The 25,279-nt window shown below is 34.3% G+C and overlaps 1 pseudogene; it reads right to left on the bottom strand.

Annotated features, from left to right (window-relative positions):
- Window positions 1-23,825, bottom strand: part of LOC114209941 (heterogeneous nuclear ribonucleoprotein D-like pseudogene) — a 102,794-nt pseudogene extending 78,969 nt beyond the window's left edge.
- Between the last annotated feature and the right edge of the window lie 1,454 nt (window positions 23,826-25,279).

Raw genomic sequence — 25,279 nt, 5'->3', positions numbered from 1 at the left:
ATCACTCATAGTCCAGGGAGCCACCTCCCTCCTACCCAGCCAGCCATCCATTTTCATATGTAAAAACACCAGTGCATATTTCCCCAAGGATCAGTTCAGAGGCTGTATATGTTGTTGATAATTTATCCAAAGAAAAAATAAACAAATGTGATCAGGTGTAAGTCATGCTTCTTAATTCATAAATGTCGACACACATATGACAGGGAATTAGTAATTGTGTGTATGAACTGTATTTGCTTTTGAGCATTTATTTAATCTCTTAAAAATTATTCTTAGAATATCTATAAGGAATAACACTAACAACATGGCATTTTAAAAACATAATTCAGTGTATGGATAGATGTATGAGGATTATATATATTCTGAATTTATTATAGAGACAAAACTTTAATACAACTTAAATTGATCTGTCTACTCTGTTTACTCACAAACTATAAGCTCCTCTCTCAAGAATGTTATCAGTGCACTTGTTAATTGTGTATCTGAGAAGTTGCTAATTGTATATATAATAAAATATATAAATCAATAATTAATAGGCATTATAATTGTGTTAGTAAATTTACAATAACATAATATTGCAATAATACAACTGTATTATTTAACTTTGTTATAATAAATGGTATTAGTTACAGAAAGGTATTAGAAGTTTTCACTAAGGGAGTAACTAATTCATCCTTCTGGTTTATATTTTAGAAAAATAAACTAAAATCTATAAAGTAGTTATACTACTTTTTGTTTAATTTGCCCAAATTACTGTAAACTTTAGGAAGCTAGAATTAAATGTTTTAAATTCTTCTTCCAAAGAAGGAAAGAAGATCTGGTAAAAAATCTTAATTAAGTATGATGTCTTGAAACATAAAATACCTTGCTTGTCATGATATGCTTATGCAAACTAAAATATAAATTCAGTTCCTGGCAGAATGATTAATGTATTTATATCAACCCTCAGGGAATGTTGTGGCAAAGGGGTTATAAGTGTCTTTAGTTTGCCATACTTGGAATAATTACTCTCTTGCTTTCACCACTCAGTCCAGTGCCTTAGAAAAATCAAAGAACATGGTCCAGGGTGTCTCAAAGAAGTCTACAGCTAGTGTGAAAAATAAATCTCCCTGAATACATTGTTTCAAATTATAGCAGCACCAGGCTAATTATTATGGAAACAATGAAAGGGATTTCTGCAAGGGGCAAGTGATGGGCTTAAGAGTCCTCTGTTGTCATTAGGAACAAGTCAGTTTGAGAAATCTGTGTCATAAGTGGAACCAGTTAGACATTGTCATTCTATATCCACTTCTGATGGTTAGCCTTACACTATACTTTGACTTCTAGTGATAGGAGTCATGTACATAGTTTTCTTTTTGAAGTCTGAAAGTCCTTCCAGTGTTTACAACAGAATCCTTAACATAGAAGGCTTATACTATATATTTTTGAAAGGGGGACTCTCTTCTGGAATAACATATTGGAAAAACAAACAAACAAACCAAAACAACCTTCCCAACTAGAAAATTTACTTCGTATCACTGCAAACAGAAAAAAAATTGTATCACACTGGGTTTTTCCTTCTTTATATAGAGGTCTCCATCTTCATCCAAAATGTATTTTTGCCTTCTCATTTATTGTAGTCCTTTTTGTTATAGGTGATAGAAAGTTTTGCAAATAATGCAAATTATTTTTGTGAGAAATAATTTCAATTCAGCCAATCAAAATCTTTCTCATTTCCAATGAGATTTATTCCTTCAATAGTCCCTGTCCAAGTATAAAATGGTTTAGTAGAGTTTCTTCACCAAATCTTACAGAATTAACCTCATTAGGTATACCTTGGCTGTATGTTGAATTGAGGCTTACTAAAATAGAGAATATTTTTTCCAAAAAATTGTTTATGAGAAAATATGCCTACTAGGTAGGAAAAAAATAGGCATACACCAGAAATAGAGCACCAGAGGGACAATATATGAAGAGAAAAAATAAAATTACATTATTACACTGGCACAAAATTCCACCACCACCCCAATTTTGTCCTTCCAAAGGCCCGTGTGGACTGTAAAGGACCAAGGCAATCATTTATCTTCTCATCTCTTTGTACTCATAGGAAATATGTAAGGAGCACCGAGGCCTAGAAGGCTGATGTCACTTATCTTATTACACACTGTTCATAACTGGTAGAAGCAGGACTAGAATTCAAGCCTTTGATCACCACTATGCATTGTTGAAATTCTTCTCACTCGGGCTGGAATTACATTTAAAAAATCATCCAGATCAAGAAGCATATTAAGTCAGGAAAGAGGATGCAATCCATCAGAGCAGATGTAAGAAGTTAGAAGAGAAAATGTCTAAGGCAGAATTCTAGACTGTGCCAATATTCAAAACACAGAGAGAAGTAGAAATGTTAATAAAAATGATGACTAAGAAATGGTCAGGGAAGCTCACAGGAAAGTGAAGAGACAACAGAATCATGGATGTTAAGGAAGAAGGGAATTTTGAAAGGAAATTATACAACATTACCAAATGATTCAAGGTCAAGATTTCTTCTTGAAACTCTTCCTTTGCTTCTGTGACACCACATTCTCCTGTTTATTTGTTTACTTACTTCCTTACACCTGCCTGGCTATGCTTCAGCCTTCTTTGCTGGCTGCTCCATCCCTGGTGAGTCTCTAATTTTTAAATGGATCGGGTCTAAGTCTTGGGCTCCCCTTCTTCTCTATCTATAGTTCCTAAATGACCTCATTCAGTTCCACCACCTTAAATATCCTCCACATGCTGATGATCCCCCATTCTACATCTCCAAGCTCTGCTTCTCCTGAGAAATCCTGACTTGTGTATACAAAGTCTTCCTTGACATCAACATATACTTTCAAACTCAGTATGTCAATTCTTGATTCCTACCCCCAAAACTGCTTCTCTTCATCTCCTCCATCTCAGTGAATGATACCAGATATAGTCTGTCGCTTACATTAGAATCCTGAGTTTCCCATGATTATTCTTGACCTCTTGAACATTCTACATTCAGCCCAGTTCTGTTTACTCTAATTAAAAGTCACATCCTGGGGCGCCTGGGTGGCTCAGTCGTTAAGCGTCTGCCTTAGGCTCAGGTCATGATCCCAGGGTCCTGGGATCAAGCCTCACATCGAGCTCTCTGCTCAGCGGGAAGCCTGCTTCTCCTTCTCCCACTCCTCCTGCTGTGTTCCCTCTCTCGCTTTCTCTCTCTCTGTTAAATAAATAAAATCTTTATAAATAAATAAATAAATAATAAATAAATAAATGTCACATCCTGACTGTGTATTCCACTTCTCTTTTTCTCTACCATCACTAGCTTAAACCTAACATCATCTTCTTCCTCTTTGACTCCTGTAAATATCTCCCTATTGCTCTCTGTTTCCATTCTTAACCATATATCATCTATTCTTCAAAAAGAAGAGGAATCTGATTTAAAACATGAGTCAGATCTTGTTTCCTCCCTATTTAAAACCCATGCATTTCTATCTCAAGTAAATTCAAGCCAAGGTTATGCTCTGGCCAGCACAGCCCTACAGGATTTAGCCTCTACCTAATACTTCAATTTCATTTTGCACTACTTTCTTCTTGTCAATCTTCTTCCAACATCACAGAACTTTTATGTCACTGTTGTTCTTTAAATATGATAAGCCCACTCCCATTTCAAGGCATTTGCTCTTGCTTTTCTTTTACTTGGAAGACTTTTCCCTGATCTTTGCATGGGTGTTATTTCTTGTCACTCAAATGTTACCATATATGTTACCTTCTGAGAGAGGGCTTCTCTGAGCAGTTAGGCATTATCTAGTACATTACCCTATTTTAAATAACTGCATGGCATACTACTATCTGATTTTTTTTATTTCTTCTACCTATTCTCTGAAAATGTAAGCTGTATGAAAACAAAGTCTTTACCTGATCTCAGAATTATACCTGACATAGAACATTTTAATATGTATTGATTGAAATAACAATAAATATTTTTATCAGGTGGTCATTAGATGCTTTAGATAGGATATGGAATTGGAATACTAGTTGAATAAAGTAGACATTTTTTTCCCCATATAACAAATTCTCTACTCAGTTGTCTGACACAACATTAGGGAAATAGAAATGAAAATTGGCAAGGCAGTCACAGGCCTTGCTCACTGGGGAGAGGGTAGTCATTTAAATATAATTATGTAAATTTTCACTTAATTGTTCTTGTTATAAGATCTATAGGTGAACAATGCATGGTGCTTTGGAGCATATAACCAGGGAATATAACTAACTAGATATCAGGGAATATAACCTAAAGAAGTGGAATTTAAGAGCCGTTTAAGATTCCAAAGGATGAGTAGGAATCCATAATACTATTTCTTGGTGACCACTTCGTTTTGTTATGTGAGAATATAATGTGAGAATATAATGATGTACAAGAAATAGAAATGCCTTATCTAATTATTAGTCATGAGAAATAAATATCCTTCACTGCAGATGATTGAAGTAATAAATTTGGCTTTCTCATTTAAAAATCAGTCTCATGAGAGCTTAGTAGGAATACATTTCCTGAAGTCATTGATGTGGTATTAATTAATAAATGGAATTTGGGTACCTACAAATTTGGGTACCAGATGGTAGTCTGTCATGAATGCTCCAAAGGCTGATTTCCTATTGGATACTGCCTCTCTCTGTGACACTATTTTCAATTTCAACAACAGTTTTATGAAGGCATAAAAAAATTTCTTATGAAAAAAGAGATAAAATTTGTACCTTTCCTGACATTTGTTTCTAATATTGTTCTTTTCCATAGCCAGTGACATCAGAAAGATAAAATTTTTTCCATGTCTCCTTCAAGCAAGGTTTTGGAGTCCTAAAAATATGAGATTTTTATATTATACAATGCTCTGATAGGGCTGAATTCATAATATTTTTTTGATGAGAAGCATTGCTAAAGATCATCTAGTCAGACAGATTAAAACATAGAGATGGGAGGGGAAAAAAGAGACATAATGGATGTTAATGCTCATGGAGGTGAAGGAATTTTCCAGTAAGTACCCAGCTTGTTAGAAAACAAGTAATCATGGAATGTAGTGATTTATTCACTGAATTCTACACCTGCAACTAATATTATACTGTATGTTACCTAGAATTTAAATAAAAATTTGAAAGAAACAACAAAAAAAGAACAAGGAATTTGTCTCAACATTTATGCTCTTATCATGGCATCAACAAAGGAAATAACAGAAATATTTCATAGTATTATTATAACTTTCTATTACATTTTCTAGTTTCAAAAAAATATACAGTCCAAGTATACAAGGCCTTCCTTACCCTATCTCCTATGCATACCTTCTGGCCTATTTTCCATTACTCCTTTAAATCTCATATTTCATAAGTACTTGTTATTTCACTAAAGGAGAAGGGTGTTTTTAAGCCCCTGTGTTTCTCTCATTCTGTTCTTGCATCTAGAATGACTCTTCCGGGCCTTCTCTATCAAGCAAAGCCTGCATTCTCTACTCCCACAAGAAGTCTTCCCTGAGCCGAGGCTGGGTTCAGTGTCTTAGTTGTTCCTACAGCAGAACCTGTTTCTCCCTAAACATATAATCTCTCTGGAGAAAACAAGGTATCTTGCTTTGTCATTATATGTTGAATATTTATCATAGTGTCAAGTGTGAATCATGTCCTTCCCATTGTTTTTGATGAAAGGAAATTAACACTGTGAAGTCATTAACTTATTGACCCCAAGTATTGATTTTATCTGAGAAATAATATGATTCATTTTTATGCTTATTATTTAAACAGTAATTTAAAATTTCCTCTTATATATTATATTAAAATTATTTCTTAAAATTTAGATATTTTATTTCTGCTAAAGATAACTCCAATGTTACTGAACCTAATTTTTATCTTCTCTGGTTTATATTTAATATTTTCATTTCAATTGAATATGTTTGGAAAAAAAATACTACATTTAACAGTGTATTTGCTTATAACTCTAAATCACCAATTTCTAAGTCATAGACTTTTAGAACTGAAGAATATTTTAGGGCTTAATTCATCCAATAGTTAATAACTCATGCTGAATAATTCATCCATGCTTATTATCAAAAAGCTGTATATGTTGCATTATAGCCAAACTCTTTCAACAATACACGGTTGCCTCTTCTTCTGCATATTTACTGAAAGTTAAGTATACCAATAAATTTCAAGAGTCTAAAAGGAAGATGATTCACTTAATTGGGAGATTCTTTGCTCATCACTGAGAGCTTAACATACTATCTTCAAATTATAGAGCAAGTTACTGAGACAGCCCTGGGCCTGGCTCAATAGTTAATAAGTACATATCTACTTGTTCAGTAATTTTAGAATTAGTTTTCCTGTCCTGAGTTTCAACTGGCTAGAGATCTTCCTTGGGTATCATATAGCCATGCACCAAGTACGTCATAATTGTTCTGGGCAATCCAGTATCTAAGTATATTTTAATTCCCTCCCAAATTTGAGGATTTGAGAACTTGCAAATCTCTGCTCCTCCCCTAGAGAATGACTCCTTGTCTTGCTGTCAATTGTTTGTTATTTCTTTGAATAGAACACCATGGGTTGTTCAGTCTGACTTTAGTTTCCAACTATGGTTTTGACCTATCCACTAGTTTGGCTCCCTTCCATATTGATCTTGGTCTAAAGCAACCCTTAATTTACTATATCTCTTTAGAAACTGCATGGTATACTGGCTACCAACTGTGAAACCAGCCCTAGAGACAAATCAATGACCCAAAACTCAGCTCTGTCCTGCTTTATCTCCCCGCAACACCATTGCTCACATCACTGAGATTCATCATGTTTCAAGGATAAGCTGGCCAGGTTATAACAACATGAGTTATACTTACTCAGGTCTGTAACTGAAAATATCAATACATTTGATCTTGAAACACTGGGGTAGTTTTTGAAAATCTGTTGTAGTGATGGTGCCTTAAATAAAACGAGAACAGCAAAAGATAAGATCTAGAAATATTGAACAGTAGTCAATATCCTTAAAATTTATTTGATTCCTTAGTTTTAATTTCAGTCCTTCAATATAATAAAATTTAACATAAATTTACCATTTGAACCACTTTCAAGTGTACAGTTCAGTATCATTACTTACATTCATGTTGCTGTGCAACCATCCCCATCATTTCCGGAACTTTTTCATCTTTCCAGACTGAAATCCTGTACTGATTAAACACTAACTCCCATTATCTTCTCCCCCACAGTCCCTGGCAACTACCATTCTTATTTCTGTCTCTATAAATTTGACTATTCCATGGGCCTCAAATAAGTGAAATTAAACAGGATTTTTCCGTTGGTGACTTGCTTAATTCATTGTCCTCAAGGTTCCTCCATGTTATAGAGTGTATCAGTTTTCTTCCTTTTTAAAGCTGAATAATATTCCATTTAGACATATATATTATATATTATATAATATATATGTATATCACATTTTGTTATTTTGAGTTCTTCAAGTGTGAAAATAATCCACACATACATAACAAAGGAATGTGTATAGTAGCAGCATTATTTATAATGTTGATAGCCAAAAGAGAGTGTAAATGTGCATCTAAAAAATTTATGGGCTGTCAATAGGATGAAAGTTCATATAGATATAAAAAAATGAACTGAAGTATAGTGAGATTGTTAAGAGCTTGTGTTTGGATTATAAAACCAGTGCCACCTCTTACAAACTGGGTAAAATCAGAAAGTTTGAGTTTCCTGAGCCCCATTTTACTCATTTAAAAAATTAGATGATAATAGTATTTTTTATGAAAAGTTACTTGTGATTACTAAATAAATGACATACTCAAAGCAATTAGTTCAACATCTGATATAACAGCTGAATAAATGTTAGTTATAATTAGTTATTATTTTTTACTGAGTGTCAGCATGTTAGCTCCCTGCTAGATTCTAGAGATGATAGATGAATAACAGAGGACTTCTGGATTTGAGGGGCTCACGTACAAGTGGAGAAAAATACCTAAACTCTGAAATACATGTTGAGTTTTGAAACTACTTTGATGTATGCAATTTAGTTTCATCCTCAGACCTGGAAATAGGTTTATGAAATAAGTTAAAAGTAAAAAGCAGAACATAAAATCTATGAGGTACACATTGATTATAACTATGCAAGCTATATTTCCGGCACAAATACACACACATACACACTCAAAAAGAATGAATCTTTGCTAGAATTTTTACATGTAAAATTATCTAAAATCATTAGAAATAATAAGAATACAATAGTTAACAGTATTTAAAAATCATTTTAAGACTCTGGGATATGAATTTGAAAGAAAAATAACTAAGCAAGTCTTTGTTCCTTTACAGGCTAGAATCAGAATATTCTTGCTAATAGGGTTTTAGATACAATTTTGTCCAGAATCTTCAGTTCATAGATAAAGAATCTGAAGTTTGGACTTGTTTAATGATTTGCAGCAAGTGAGAATGGAAACAAGTCTACTAGCCTCTGTCCTGAGGTCTCTCCTCTAATCCACACATTTATTTCTGAATAGGCTTCTGTAGGGCTCATCTTTGGTAATCTTCAGTGTATTTAAAGGTACATAAGGTCCTTCCCCCACCTCTTAGTCACATGGAACATACGGAACTTGATGTAGAATTGTCTTTAACACATTTTTAAAATTTACCTTTTCAGGATTCCATTATTTAAATATACTACTTCCCACTATTCATGCTGTTTATTACAATGCACAGCATTGAGGATTAGCCCAAGTCTACAGAACAAGTCTCTGAAGGCAATAAAATATAATTTTTAAAAGTTCACATTTGCAAAGACTTTTAAGGCATAGTAGTAAATATTCTGAAAGCTGGTAAAATGTTTTTAATAGATGTTGCACTGGTTGTAACTTGGTCTACTATATAATTACACTGGCTTCTCTTTTGATACCTATACAAATAAGGATTTGCCCTCTTATTGCTTTGAAATTTCTTTTTTGTATTTAGTAAGTGAGCCGATAAAGTAGTTTTTAAATCTCTGCCATGACTGTGGAAATACGATTTTCAAAACTATATATTGTCTGTTTCTGTATTCTGTCTTGGATCATATAGTAGGAAAATAGCTCTCAAAGGTTGAGGGAACCCTAACATTTTGTTCTTCCATGGAGATCTTCTCTTGAACTTCTTTTTTATTAGAAAGCATATTTTTCCTAAAAGACTGATGGAGAGCATTTGAAAGATAATCTAAATATTTTCCTGGCTTTCATTGAAAAAGATATAATGCCTTGGCTTAGAAAAAAGCTTCTTATTTTGCTATACATTTAGAAAGCATCCAGCATATTTTCTATACAGTCAACACAATCTTTAAAGCCATCTGCAGTTTGCAACAATTTTATAGTTTAGTAGCTTAAATTGATGAGAAAATGAGCTGCTGACAGACATGTTTTTCCAAATTGATATTTGAGGATGGTGCAGCCAAAATACTTGGCGTAAAACAGCAAAGAAAATGAGGAGTGTGTATCTACAGAACACAACTCCGTATTGCAGCACAAGCTAAAAATGCTTCAAGTCTGAGATTTTACTAGTTCTCTTAAGTTCCATGTTGTAGTCTTTGGTGAAATGTTGCACTAAAACTTAAAAAGACTACAGTATTTTTTTCCTCTCTTATCTAGGTAGATAGAGATGTTCCAAATACTGGCAAGTCTTCTTGAAAAAGTAAGTGCCATTTTAAACACATACTCTTTTGAGTGTTGTTTATGTATGGATGGATTGATTAAATCTTCAGATATGAAAAAAATGAACACAAAAATAAAAAAGTCCATAATATGTATTATAGTGGTAAGGAAATTGTTAACTTCAAATTACTTTTCAGGATTCTAGCTCTTTATGTTTTTATGTCACTTGGTTAAATTTACTAAGATCTTTGCACTGTACATACAAATAAATGTACAACACACACACTCACATGTAGTGCCTCAAATGAAAAAATAATTTGTAGTACAAAAAATTTTGGTACTTCGTTTTTTTGGTTTTGTTTTTTCATTGTTTCGTTTAAGGCTAAATAATGATGGTGTTGCTCTAAGACTATGGGTCAAAGACGGTCACAAACCGACTCAGAACAAACTGAGGGTTGCTGGAGGGGAGGTGGGTGGGGGGATGGGTTAAATGGGTGATGGGTATTAAGGAGGGCACTTGTGATGAGCACTGGGTATTGTATGTAAGTGATGAATCACTAAATTCTACACTTGAAACTAATATTACACTATATGTTAACTAACTAGAATTGAAATAAAAACTTGAAACTAACTAAATAATAAAAGACCCCTGCACAACCATCAATACATATTTTTTAAAAAGGTATTTTCAAACTTCCTTGAATTACAAAAAAGAAAATTAAATTTGTACTTTTGCTTGGTTTTTAGTACCTAGCTGATCATTGTTACTGGACATAAATTAACATTAATTCAGTCAACAGACACTTATCAGGTCCCACTCAAAAATGAGATGTCATTGCTGTCTTCATTCAGGTAGAGGTTTGCCATCTCTAAATCTCTCTTTTCTACTTAGAGACTCATGATTTATAACTCAGGTCAAAGAGGAGACCCTAGACATTAACTCAGCCTGAAGGGGACATGAGAAGGTACTCTGGGTGCCAATACTAAGGTTTCTTTAGCCCTCCACTTTCAGAATTACAATTTCCTGGTGGAAAAATCATCATTGTTATTTATGTTGCTCCTCCCCCACTGACTGGTGCTGTGATTCCAATATGCCCTGTGATAAGACCATGTGGATTATATAACAAATATATACAAATATAAAGCATTTTCTATGCGGAAAATGTTTTGAGTTGGTTTTAAATGTACTATTTTTAGGGGGAAAACAATTCCAAATAGTACCCAAACTGCTTAATGAAAACTAAAATATTTTAATAATAACTCAGGACTAAATTAAGTAACATGTACAAACATTAGGACTATTTTCAGTTTATTTAAACTGTGAAACACATATCACCAGCCCACAGTTTTGATCCACAGAGACTTAGACTATGCCACCTCAGTAATCCCATAACCACTCAGCTGTAATTTTGCATACTCAATATCCTTCCAGGGAAGCCAAGTGTCATCTGGAAGTGCTAATGAATAACCACTTTATACAATGCTTGCAATTACCATGTAAAGCACTCTGCTAGGCCTGAAGCCATGTGAATTTGTCCAATTTCAGGTTTCATCAAAATTTAAATGCCAGCTTAATTTCTATTTGAATATATTGAATATATCCAATATATGTCATATATATAGAATACATGACAAAGAGGTCATATATTCCAAATAATGGTTCTCAATTTAAGTTCTTAATTTGTTAGATTTTGGTTTATTCAGTCAAGTGTAATTCAGATAGAAAATTGAAAATTTTATAAAACTAAATGAGTGGAGTCCCTGAGTGTACATGAATTTGAAATTAAATGAACTAGCTAGCAGTATGATTTTTTTTAATTGTGAAAAATAAGAGGGCATTCAATAAATGTTCACTGAGCACCTATTAGATGTTAGGCACTATTCTACATCCTTGAGGGACAGGTGTGAACTCAATAGGGAGTAGCCCTGTACCTCCTGGAGCTGTCACTCTATTAGGAGAGACAGCAAAAGTAATTACACAGTGTAATACCAAGCAGTGATAAGTGCCGTGGAAAGAAAAGCAGCACAAGAGCATAGAGAGTGACACGTAGCAGGCTGAGTGAGTGTTGTTCATGTGAAGGTAAAGGTGAGAAAGACTTCTCAAGATAAACTGATAGATGATCAGAAACCTCCATGGAGTGAGAGGTGAGCCATTGGGACAGTCCCCCAGGCAGAGCGAAAATGAAGACCCTGAGGTGAGTTCCAGGAGCCTCAGGAGGAAATACTGATGGGTTGCTATAAAGAACAGGGAGAGTGTTAGAAAACGAAGTTAAGAGAAGTAGCCAAGGCTCTGTCACAGAAGGCCTTCATGCCATGTTAGGGACACTCTCGTATTTATTAAGTATTAAATTTCCAAGGCATGATTTTTTTTAATTTTTTTATTGTTATGTTAATCACCATATATTACATAATTTGTTTTGGTGTACTGTTCCATGATTCATTGTTTGTTCATAACACCCAGTGCTCCATGCAGAATGTGCCCTCCTCAATATTTTATCTGGGGAAAAGACAAGTTTGTGTAATTTTTTTTAAATTATCTTTTAAAATGTGTTTGATGCATACACAAGAATATATGTCCAGGTAAGTATATTGAACAACTCTGGTCTCCTGACTCACAACCTCTAGGCCCTTTTCTCTAGCTATTCCTGCCATAACCATCTTGCCTCAGCTGAGTGGTAATCTCTCATCTGGGAGGTGAGGTTTCCCTAAAGTCACTACATGGGAGACCCAGGGGAACTGACCTGGCTCTCATTCCTGCCCAGCCTGGAAACAGACTGTTAATGCTTCATGGGACTACCCTTGACCAAGAAAGTCAGGAGCCAGTGACAAACGCTTCTCTCTGCAATTCTGAGGTATATTCTTTTGGTTCCACCGAAGATTCTAGAAGGTTTAAGTTCCAGTTGTCCTTGATAACTCTACTGGCTTTCCCTTTTTCCCTGTTTACCTTTTCCCAAAGCCCTAATCCTGTTTCCTGGAATCATTTCTCCAAATAAACTATCTTCATGTCAGCCCTTGTCTCAGGCTCTGTTCTCCTAGAGGAACTTCAGGTAAGATAGCAAGTTTAAAGGTTTGAAATATAAGTATATAAAATACAAGAACCTTGGTATACCCCTCAGTCCAATAACTAGTGTATTCTCATAACTTGCAGCTACCAGTGAGCTCCTGTCTGTCTCATGCCTCAGTTACCACTATCCCCACACCTTTTCTGAAAGTCCAGCCGGGGAACCACAGCCACAAGCTTTGGTTTCATCACTCTCTTATCATAGTTTCTTTAAAAAGTTTTATCATATATTTACATATTGTGAAAGGATAGATTGTTTTCCTTTTGTCTGTTTTTGAGCTTTATGAAACAGTACTATAAAATGTGTAGTTTTATGCAACTATTTTTTAATTCAAATTATGTTTCTTTCATCCTTGTTTTATGAAGTTGTACTTTCAAACTTGCATAGTAATATAATTCACTTATCATAATTTATTCGTTTTTTCTGTCACTAGGCATTTAGGTCTTGCCACAGGTTTGCTATCTTGAGCATTGCCGCTGTGAATGTTTTTGTACACGTGTCCTGGTACACATATGCAGGAGGTTCCCTTAGGCTATATATCCAATGCAGTGGCACCTTGCCACTTGTGGCTACTGAACTTTTGCAATGTGCCTAGTCCAAACTGAGACATGCTATAAAGTATAAAATATGTACCAGATTTCAAAGAATAAAAAAGAAAGAAAATATAATTTTGAATAATTTTACAGTATTGACTGCATGCTTAAATGCTACTCATTTGGATAAATCGGATTATATGAAATACATTATTAAGATTAATTCACCGCTTTCTTTTATTTTTTTTAATATGGCTACCAGGAAATTTAAAATTCTAGCTTTGGCTTGCATTTGGGCTGCACTAGTCTAGGGACTATGCTACTCAAAATGTGTTTCCCTGACCAATAGGTTCAGCATCACCAGGAAGTGCAAAATTTCTGGCCTCAACCCAAACCACCTGAAAGCCTCGCAGAAATACAAAATTCAAAATGAATGAATGAATGAATGAATAAGTAAATAAAAATAAAGGAAAGGAAAAGACATGGAATCGAGGAAACAGGAAAGCAGGGCAGTGTACAGAGTACTGATCTAGATCAAAACAGAACACAGAGCTCTGAAGGAAGATCTCTGAAAAAATAAAATATGTGATTAGATAGAGATGTTAATAAAAGAAATAGAGGATATATTTATTATAAACAGTACATATGAAGGAACAATTAAAAACTTCAGGGAAAAGAAAAGCAGCATCAGAAGTGAAATGGAGTTATAGTCACTCCTGGACTTTTAAGAAACAATATTTATACACAATTATGAAAAAAGGTATCAGGGGATAGGATCGGGAAGATTGTATCCATATTTTACAAACTAGATCATCAAGGAGACCATCTGTACTTTAGGGAACATGAAAAAAGAAGGTAATGAATCACCTACAGATACAAAGGGACATCTAAAAAACGGAACTAAATCATGAGAAAAAAATACATATCCCCAACATGGGAGGAGGGGAGCTAGAGGTATAGCAAAAAGAAGATAAATTTTCTGTCATGGCAAAAGATAGTCAGTGACTAAAATGATGGATGGAGAACTAGCACTAGAAGAATATTATTTTCCAGAAGAAAGAGCTAAAGGTGCTCACTTGTAAAGAATAAGTCTAAAGTATGAAGGGTCAGGGGAATCATTGCTTGTAATTAATTTGTATAAATTACTTCATAAAAATATGAAAAATTATAAAATACTAGATATAAAGTTAGATACCTAGATATAGTTACACACAATATAGAATATATAGATATATACTACTTAGATATAGTCCATGGTAAACAATATGATATTAACATCTTTTGTTGACATATATTTGTAGTTTTTTTCAGACTTCTCCAAGTTTAATTTTTATGATATATTTGTTTTTTAAATATATATATCAATATACCAGCTTCTATCTTAAAAGTTTGAAGGTTTTTTTGATGCTCTCTGTCTTGGTTATTGATCTTTTATAAGGCAAAAAATTCATCACCTCAAATATTGTTTTCTTATGTGAGAAGATTTAAAAAAATTAAGGTATAGCTTAGACGAAACTATGGAATTTATATCAGAAAAGGTGTGTATTTATATATTTAATATATATTTTATTAATATATATATTTATATATTTAAAGATATATAAAGGCAAGTCATATGCAATGAAGTAAATTTTCTAGGAAAAGAATGGAATTGTGCTTGAGTGAATGTGATGAGAAAAGCAATGTTTAAGAGCTGATTTCATTTAATATAAATAAAATTTATAAATATATATTTAAGATATAATACACAAAATATATAAAATATAATTATATTTTATAAAAATATGTTTACATATTATATATGCTGTTATATATAATATATAATACAAATATAACATATTTATATAAAAATGAAATATATATAATATAAATATAGATATAAAAAACTGATTTCATAATATACCCTCCAAAGACAGAAATTATTTTAGAATAGAAACACTTCATAACTTCTAGCCATTTTTGCAATGAGTATGTCTAGTGTTTTAATTTTCCCTTTATTTTTTGCAGTGATTGATGAATGCCAGCCCTACCCAGATACATAGCCCAAAGTCCTCATATATCAATGAGATTCGTAAAACTTTGCCAGCAAAATTCTTGTTGTGAGATTCATGACTCTAGATTATTGTTTTATTTGGGGTTAGTATGCTATTTATGTAGATTATTTTAGTTTGATAAAATAATCAAAACTGGAAAATATGGTAAGCAGATAAACTATATTTGAGATCTTTCTACCAAAAGGTTAGTTTAACTTTTGTCCAAATCTAGATGAAAATTTTTGTTGTCTTATATTTCATATGTCTAAATTATTAGGAATAAGTGTGATAACACAATAACACAAATGTGAAGTGCTGATTCACAGAGCACATACCATGCTAGCTACTCTTTAGTCTGGGTCACTGCTGCTGAATGCTGGAACAATGACATTCCAATAGAGGAGAGTGATCAGTGAGTACAAGCCATGGAATTATTGTCATAATTTATAATCTATAATTATAATTATAATCTATAATTTATAATGGTTATAATCTCAACAAAACACAGCATTGGTTGTGTTGACCAAATTGTGGATTTAGCTTAATATCTATAAGAAAACTTACTTCTTTTAATCACTAAGTATAGCGACTAGTCAATATAAACACCTTTGACTTTGGGACCACTTCATCTTTTCAGACACCTTTTGATTTTACTCGTGATTTTGACTGAAAATTGACAAGTATGTACGCTCTACTTGAGTCACAATTTTAGTGCTCAGTCTATTTATGAAGCATCTCAATTTGAAAGCAATATATCTCTGTCCAATTTTTGATCAATATGAATAATTTTAGTTACTGTTTTTGTGGAATGAAATCCTCTGGTAGTGCTATAGAATTTTAGAGAAAGAAGAAAGCTATTGTGTAATTTATACAAACTCTATCTCATCATTTTTTAAAAGACTAATCTAAAACAGAAATTAAGGAAGTTGCTACCATCAGAGAGCCAATGGTCTAAGACTTTAAACATGCTTTCCCTAACTGATAAAGTATGTGCACATATGTTTTAACTTAAGAGTTTTAGGCAAATTCTAAGTCTGGAGGCAGACAGATCTATCAACTGAAAAAAAAAAAAAAAACAAACCCAGTTTTGCAGTTCGAGGAATTGAGGGACTACTGAATCATCAATAAACTGACTTGCTGGGATTATAGATGAACCGTTCACTATCTGGTTCTTTTCAGCCTTGTAGATAGCTCCAGACATATCTGGTTTATAAAACAATAGACTCCTTATTCTGGAAAAAACAGCCGCAATAGCTGTTCAAGAGATGGGTGGTATTCTACTTTGTTTAAAATATTTAAATTTTATATGACTGAAAAGACAATGTTTTATTGTTTAATAATAAAGTATGGAACAATTGCTGTTTCAGGACATTCTCTATAATAGGAGTCTGTAGATTTTCTACAGTGTTTTTCATTCACTAATTGGAACCAGGACATTGGCCATAGTGATTTATATCTCTGAATTCCTTTTTAGATTGACTTGTATAGTCTTTAAAATTCTTTAGCTCAGTTCACTAGCCAGTTAGATACACACTATTGTTTTATTTTTGAATGTCTTAAAATTATATGTAAAGCTTAAATTATTTCACTTTTAGAATATGAACAAACTTGAAATCCTAATGTTCCATTGGCTATTAGAAATCTAATGAATAAATTAGAATTAATTTATTCACTTAAACATGTCTCCTTTAAATTGAAAAAAGATATTTAATGCTTCAAACTAATAGAACAAAATAATGCATATGCTATTACAGATATGTGAAGCTTGCCTTTTATATGCTTTCTAAAAGAAAATTGAGATTAATATCTCATACTGATGTTATACATTAAAATTATTTTACACTTAGAGCTATTTTCTGATATTTTAGTAAACAAACTGACAAGCATAGAAGAAAAATAATATTTAGCCAATTACCTTTGGAAAGTATGGTGGCCATAATCAAAGAAAAGTGAATAAGCTTTAGAAATTGATCAAATTCCTCTGAAATTGTGACATTTTCTCAAAAGGAAAATCATTAAAACTCTCCTAAAAGATCATTTAGTTATGGAAAGTACTTCTGACTCTCTCTCCCACTCCTCTGCCTTCCTTTGGTTTGTTTACTAAATTGCTCATAAACCCAATTAGGTTTTTCTTCTTCCCCTTTCTCCTATCAGACATAGTCTCCTCTCAGGCAGATTTTTCCACAAGGACAACTGCCACATCTTCAGGCATGAAATTGACTCCAGGCTTGCTCTAAAGCCTATTGCAAGATGGTTTATTTACTGTGCTCTACGACCTTCCCTCTTCATCCTCTGTGACTAATTGAAGGCATCAGATCCTGTTTCCTGAGGCTTCTGGTACCCTGCCCTTGGTTTATTCCCTCCAAATTTGGCCTTGTTCTTCCCTTTCTGTATCTCAAGGTGTAGTAAAACACCCTCAACTATTTTACTTCTCCTATAAGTTTCTATTTGCTGCCAGAAGTTTAGGTATTATAAAATTAGTATACAGCAATAAGCCATAGAACTAAAATATCTTAGGTGTTTAGGTCTTTCATAAAATGTGATTTGCTAGAACACATCAAATCGATTTGTGTCAACAGTGATCACAGCATGCTAAGAATAGGTTGATATTTATAAGCTCATTTTAACTGCTTAGAAGCCATAACAGAATTGAAATTATAGCCACACTTCCTACTAAATGACTAGAAAATATTTTCTATACATCCTTTGAATTAGCTTATGTTATTTCTCAATATTTCTTTTTAAATATTTTCATTGAAACTTGTAAAATCAAAGCTGTTTAAGATGGAGAGGCTCAATATTTGAAGATAACAGAAATGCATAAAGATAATTTTATGGACCAAGCCAAGCCTCACTCTGGGCATGGAGTAAACAATAACTACCAGTGACAAAGGCTCTGACCCTCAAGAAGATTACAGTTTAGTCTAGGAGACATTTAGACATACAAACCTATAACAGCACGTGAACTAGGGATGAACCAAATGGAAATGAACTAAAGGAAAATGGTGATCTTAAACCAAGCATTCAACACTAGAGAAAGCATAGGAGAGGTTGACTGGACTTCAAGCTTCACTGGGCACACAAAAGAAAATCCTGTTAGAGACCCTTGGAAGAAGGAGGTTAAAAAAAGAGGAGCCTAGAATGGGAGGGGGCCAGGAAAAGACAATATGGAGTATGAGCTCAGATATAAAATTCTCCTTGCACTAAAGCCCTTCCCCTCATACTGCTTTAGTTGAAGACAATCCAGCAGAAGTTCTTAGCAAAAGTCTGAACAGGGCAATCACTCTCTCATTGTACTCACAAATAGTGTCTGGGCTGTTTTCTCAGTCTGGAACTCTGGGTACTCTTGGCCCCACAAAGAGCTCTCCACATGTAGGAAGCTCCTGAACCTTGCCAGCAAGAGCACACCCTCAGGACTCAGCTTTTGTTCCTTGTGTTAGGCAAACATGATGGTATTCTGGAAAGTGATGTTTGTAATGCAGTGGTTCTCTACCCTGGATGCACATTAGAATCCTCAGGGGTGAGGGACATTAAAAAAAAAATTAATTTGCAGATCTCATCCTAGATCTCATCCTACCAATTAAGTGAGATTGGTATTAGTATTTATTAAATATTCTCAAAGGGGTTATAATGTACAGTCAAGATAGAAAATCACTGATCCTGAGGCATTCACAGGAAAAACTTTAAAGCTAGGAGGGAAAGATAAGAAAGTGAAAGAAGTCCCCACATACAAAGGAAAGAGCCAACTAAAGTGGACTAGGTTGGAGAGCATTCTACTTGTGTTCTGTTCTCTTTCTCATATTGCTCTGAGTTGGTCCAGTCCAAGAACTGCCAGCAGGATAGCCTAAGAAAACCATCACTTCCTCCACTGTAGTCATAAACTTCCACTGGTATTTTCTGGCTGGCTCAAAGTCTCCCTCTCTCTCCCTCCCTCTTCCTCTCTCTCTCTGTTTCTCTCTCTCTCTCTCGCTCACACACACACATGAAAATACAAAATAAGATGGTAGATATAAAAGTAATTGGAACTAATAAAGAGTTCAGAGTTAATTAAAATGCATAAAAACTATCAAAAGATAAAGTGCCTCATAGCTATTTACAAAGAAGACTCCACAGTATATTGTTTGCAAGAAAAATAAAACAGGTAACAGAGAGTATGAAAATCAAAGAATAAAAAATATATATCAAAAATACACGAATTAAAAAAGCCAATATAACAATTTCAACATAAGATACAATAGAATTTAAAGTGAAAGCATCAGAGGACTTGAATAGACATTTTTCCAAAAAAGACACACAGATGGCCAACAGACACATGAAAAGATGCTCAACATCACTAATCATCAGGGAAATGCCAATCAAAACCACAATGAGTTATCTTACAACTGTCAGAATGGCTAATACCAAACAGACAAGAAATAACAAATGTTGGTGAGAATGTGGAGAAAAAGAAACACTCATGCACTGTTGGTGGGAATGTAAATTGGTACATTGGAATGTAAAATGGAAAACAGTACGGAAGTTCCTCAAAAACATATGATCCAGCAATTCCATTGTTGTGTATTTACTCAAAGAAAATGAAAACAGTAATTTGAAAGATCTATGCATCCCTTTCTTTATCACATCATTATTTACAATAGCCAAGATATGGAAGCAATCCAAATGTCCATTGATAAATGAAAGGATAAAGACACACACACACACACACACACACACACACACACACACACACAGAGGAATATTATTCAGCCACAAATAAGGATGAGACCTTGCCATTTGTGACAACATGGATGGGCCTAGAGGATATTATGCTAAGTGAAATAAGTCAGAAAAAGACAAATACCATATAATCTCACTTATATGTGGAATCTGAAAAACAAAACAAACAAACAAACAAACAAACAAAAAGCAGAAACAGACTAAATTCAGAGAACAAACTGCTGGTTGCCAGAGGGGAGAGGGGTAGGGGAACAGGCAAAATGGGAGAAGAAGTGTGAGAGACACAGGCTTCCAGTTATGGAATGACTAAGTCACAGGGTTTAGTTAACAGCATAGAGAATATAGTCAATGGTATTGTAATAGTGTTGTATGGTGACAGACGTGGTAAACATAGTGTAATGTATAGACTTGTCAAATCACCACATAGTACACCTGAAATTAATGTAACATTGTATGTCAATACTACTTCAATTAAAAAAAATGGAGTGAAGAGCATCATAAGGAACAATAATATTATAAACTATTAAAAGGCCAACATATATTCGGGTGCCTGGGTGGCTCAGTCAGTTAAGCATCTGACTTTGGCTCAGGTCATGATCTCAGGGTCCTGGGATCGAGCCCTATGTCCAGTCCCATTCAGCTTGTCCCTCTCCCTCTGCCCCTCCCCCCACTTGTGCTCTTACCTCAAATAAATAAATAAAAATCCTTTAAAAATAAATAAAAGGCCAACATATCAGAGCTGTAACAACCACTTAGTAAAGGCACTCACTATTGTGTCAGGCACTGTGCTAGGCCCTCACCTAGCAAAAATCAACAGTAAAACTATGAGACATCCAAGTTAGTCAAACCTCCAAGTTAGTCAGAACTGCCCCTCCAAAAAAATATGTGAGAGCTCAAATAACCCAGGAGTTCTCTTTAATCTGAGGAATTGATGCATATATTTTTTCTTTTGGTGTTCATGTTTCTAGCCTAATCCCTCCAAATGTCCAACAAAAGGAAAATGTTTTATTTAGGCTTTTTTCCATGTCACCATTCTTTCCTCCAGGCCTAGTGACTTTCACTTTAGCAATACTTTCTAGCTCTTAAGGCTTTCCAGTACATAAAAATTTTATACCCCCAAGGCTCCTGAGACTGCACAAGGAGAAACGAAAACATTCCACAGTGTATGACTAGGGATCCCAGGAAGTCTGGCAGCATTTATCTCAGATACACCACGGAAAGTTTCCCAGTTTCCCAGTCTTGGGGCTTCATATTGGTACTGCGACCCAAAAGAAATTTATTATTTTTACTAAGGTGATGATATTCTTGATAAAAAGAGAGATTAAAAAAAAAAAAAAGACTGACCAAGTTTAAATTTGGTTTGCCTTGGGAATTATTATGCAAAGTACAATTTTATAGTAGGCAAGTATTTCAAGGTTGCTATACTTGGCAAGAAGGTAAGAAATAGACATGGAACCAAATTCATGGGACATGCAGCTTAATGAAACATCTAATTGGGCATCAAACTTGAAGTCCAGCTTGTAGTGGATGAAATTACATATTCTCAGCCAATTATAAAATGGACCTCAGCTCCCTGATCTGGAAACGGGGTAAATGCTGAGTAGTCTTTTTTTTTTTTTTTTTTTTTTTGAACCAAAGGACATGGCTGAGTTTTACATAAAATGGGGTTGGTATTAAAAACAAGATTTCAGCTTAGGACATCATGTGTCTGTTTTTTAAGTTCCTTTGGTAGGCCCAAATGGCATCATAAATTTAATGTACTGAAATTTGAGCTTTTTCATGCAAGAAATCAGGCCAGGTTATGTCAGCTCACCAATAAAAGCATATTATTCTTGGAGGTATGAAATATTTGTTCTGTAGCTACAAACATATTAAAATTTCCTTCAGTTTGAGTTTTACGTGTTCTTCGTGGAACATGTGATGAAGCTCTATGATCTTGGCAGACACTGAGTAACCTCCTCTGGAATCTCTTTGGCCTGGACCTTGGTACAGCTTGGTCCTGTTTTTCTTCACCTTGATAGGTATCTAGGGATGAGATCATGACTTGATTTTCTCCTCTCATGAATCACATATCTGAGGCCTCATTTCTAAAGAATAGATCTCTGATTGCTTGTTTAAGTTCTTTATTAATATGAGGATCTGCAGAGGATGTTAGCAAAAACTTAGAGACAGAGTGATAAGAAATTCTATTGTCATGCCATTTAAATAGAATTCAAAAATATGTTCAGCATAACTAGTGATTCTGAAAGACAGGTCAGGATGATGGCATTTCATGAAAAAGCTAGAGAATAAGACATTATTTAACAATAAAATGAAAGCTTAGTTTCCAAGATCAGAGGTTTAAAGAAAAGGATATGTTAAAATCTGCAAAGGAAAGAGAAGTCCCCTTTCTTCTTAGTCTTCTAAAACCCAGCAGGACCAACCTTATTGCATCCTAGGTGAAACTGACTTCATCAATTCTTCCTTTAAAGCTAAATTGGTCATATTGTAATGAATAACAGACTGTCTACATGCCAAGTGCATCATCCTTTATAACTAACTGTGTAATGAGTTAACCTGAGAAAGAGAGGCAGAAGTATTTAGTGGCTCTAAGGAACACCAGGCTTCTGAGATGTGAAGGATTCTCATGCACACACAAAAGAACCTATGTAGTCAAGTGCTTAGTACTAAAAGTAACTCAGGACAAGTGTTAAACTGTGGCCACCATTGACCCTGATCTTAAGTATAAATGCCTTGAATTCCTATTGCAAACATTTCTGAGCATAGGTGCAATTTTGTGGAGATGCTGTATGAATACAAACAGCTTTGGTTTAGACTCTTGTAAGAGAGTTTCTTTCTCTTCCTTCAATTTTCTCATGCATCATGCAACTGAAAAACTTGTTATTCTAGAGTATGACTAGTTTCTCCTAAATTAGAAAGAAGGCTCTAGAAACACAGAATTACAAATAAACTTCACATCTTAAAGATTACCTACTCATTTCTCCTATATTAAGGAGAAAATGCTGAACTCTGGAGAGGTTAATTGAAAACACTAGCTGATGCTCAAGTTCCCCTTGTCTCAGTCTGGTGGTAAGCCTACTACAGTAATGAAAATGATTCCTACCACTAGTCAGAAAAATACAACTGTCATACTTCCTCGACTCCAGAACCTGGTATATTGGAAGAAATTTCAGGCAGCCCTAGTACCTTGCACACTGGCCCCCAATTGCCCTCAATTGTCATTCATGAATGTATGGTTTCATTTTCTTAATCCATCTGTTTGGAGTGTACTCTTATTATAGAAGTAAAACATGTTCAAACTCTGAAAGCTGGTTTAAAAAAAACCCATAATTATTGGTAAATCTGAAGTAATAAATGAAGGAATTTTGACATAATAATCCAGCTGCTAGCACCATTGTTGCGTGAATGTGCTTGGCTTCTTATTACGTACTTCTATCTCCAGGAAGAAAAATGCCATCATGTTTCTAGAGTCTGTAGCTATAAAAAATAAGACTATGTTTAATCTGAAGAGCAAAATGGGGCTTATGGATAATAATTGTTTCACTTTGAAAAATTACTTCCACAAGAACCATTGAGTTTAGTTGAAAAACACATAATATCAGAATTCACATACCATGACTTATACCTGGACTTCCACAGCCCTAAACATGTGTAACTAAAAGTAATGGTAATAAAGGCTTTGAAAAGAATAGGAAGTTGACAATAAATAACTCAGGTCTAGAAAATGGGCTGACCGTACCTGAACTGGACATGATGTACTGAGCTACTGCCATCATCATGTCCATAGTACTGCTGGTGTGACCCACTCCAGTAATTGACTGCCTTCTCAGGTGTCCAGGGAGATTTTGGATACATTATAGCCATTCCACTTTACTTTCTAATGCCATCTAACAGTTTTCGTATTTATCATCTTGGATAGGTTGAGATACACAAACAAAAAGAATGGGTGGGTAGAAAGGTTAATCGCAGTTGCCTTAAGTAAAAGTAATTAAAACAAAAATATAGTAATAATGGGTTACTATACATCATAGTTTTCCCTGGGCAATTTTATTCTAAGTCCCATGTAACATTTGTCCCAGACAAAACTTCCAGGTTTGGTAAATTATATCATTGTTCAAATAACAGTTGATAATATTTTAGTGTTTATTATATGCCACCAAGTGTAAAAGATGTGTCATCTAACTCAATCCTTTCAACAACACTATACAATATAAATTATTATTGTAATACCCATTTTATGAATGAAGAAGCAGTAAAGCACAGAGTTCATGTAATTTACCAATTATCACCCAACTATTAATCGATGGAGTCAGGATTGCTGACTCCAATTCTTTTTTTTTTTTAAGATTTTATTTATTTATTTGAGAGAGAAAGAGCACAGAGGGAGAGTTAGAGGGAGAAGCAGACTCCCCACCGAGCAGGGAGCAGAACGCGGGGCTCGATCCCAAGACCCCGGGACCATGACCCCAGCGGAAGGCAGATGCTCAACCGACTGAGCCACTCAGGCGCTCCACCGACTCCAATTCTTTATGACAACTCTTGACTGCCTCATAACAAATTCACATTTCCTGGCTTTGTCAAGGTAAATATTAAAATTGTAAATGGTAATAAGTTTCAAGAGCTGAACCATAAATTTAGTAAATCGCTTATTTTTAAACTAAGTGTCAGATAGGATTTGATTGCTGCCATGACGTGTTTCAAAAAAGCAGAAAGTTCTTTTAGCAAGTCTGGACTATGAAAATCAGGGCCTATCCTTTGAAACCTTAAGAGATAAATTAAGCAGAAATTATGAAAATGTATTTTATAGAGTGAAGATACATTTATGGATCTTCTTGCTGTCAGGTGTTGATACAGACTAAAATTCAACCATGTTTGGATGATAACTTTAGGAATGACAGGTTAAGAGTAAGTTAATAAGTGCTGGAGTGGGGGGAACATGTCACTTTTTAAGAATGATATTAGAGAGGCGGGAAGTCTCCTTAGAGCACACTAGAAAGCCATGTGGCCTAAGAATGGGTCTGACCCAGTTGGGTAATTTTTGTCTTTTCTCATGACAGTTGGGCAAAAATCTCCTAAACCACATAAATCTTTGAAATAGCAGTTGCTTCAAATTAAAGAACATTTTGGATTTATAGTACATTCTGAAATCTGGTCATCTTTTTCCTTCAGCCAGAAATCCCCATTAAGCAGCATTGCATTTCCTGAGGTCTACAATTGCCATTCTTCATGAAGAACAACTTAAAATATCTTCTAAATCATTAAGAATTATATTGAAAGCAATGCTATTGGTTCCCATTTCTGTGAAACTT

The sequence above is a fragment of the Eumetopias jubatus genome, unplaced genomic scaffold (assembly GCF_037043125.1).
Source record: "Eumetopias jubatus isolate StellerSeaLion01/CBP00866 unplaced genomic scaffold, mEumJub1_p1.0 scaffold_6, whole genome shotgun sequence".
NCBI classification, from domain to species: domain Eukaryota; kingdom Metazoa; phylum Chordata; class Mammalia; order Carnivora; family Otariidae; genus Eumetopias; species Eumetopias jubatus.
The sequence above is the reverse complement of the archived record's forward strand: the minus strand, read 5'-3'. Positions and strand labels throughout refer to the sequence as shown.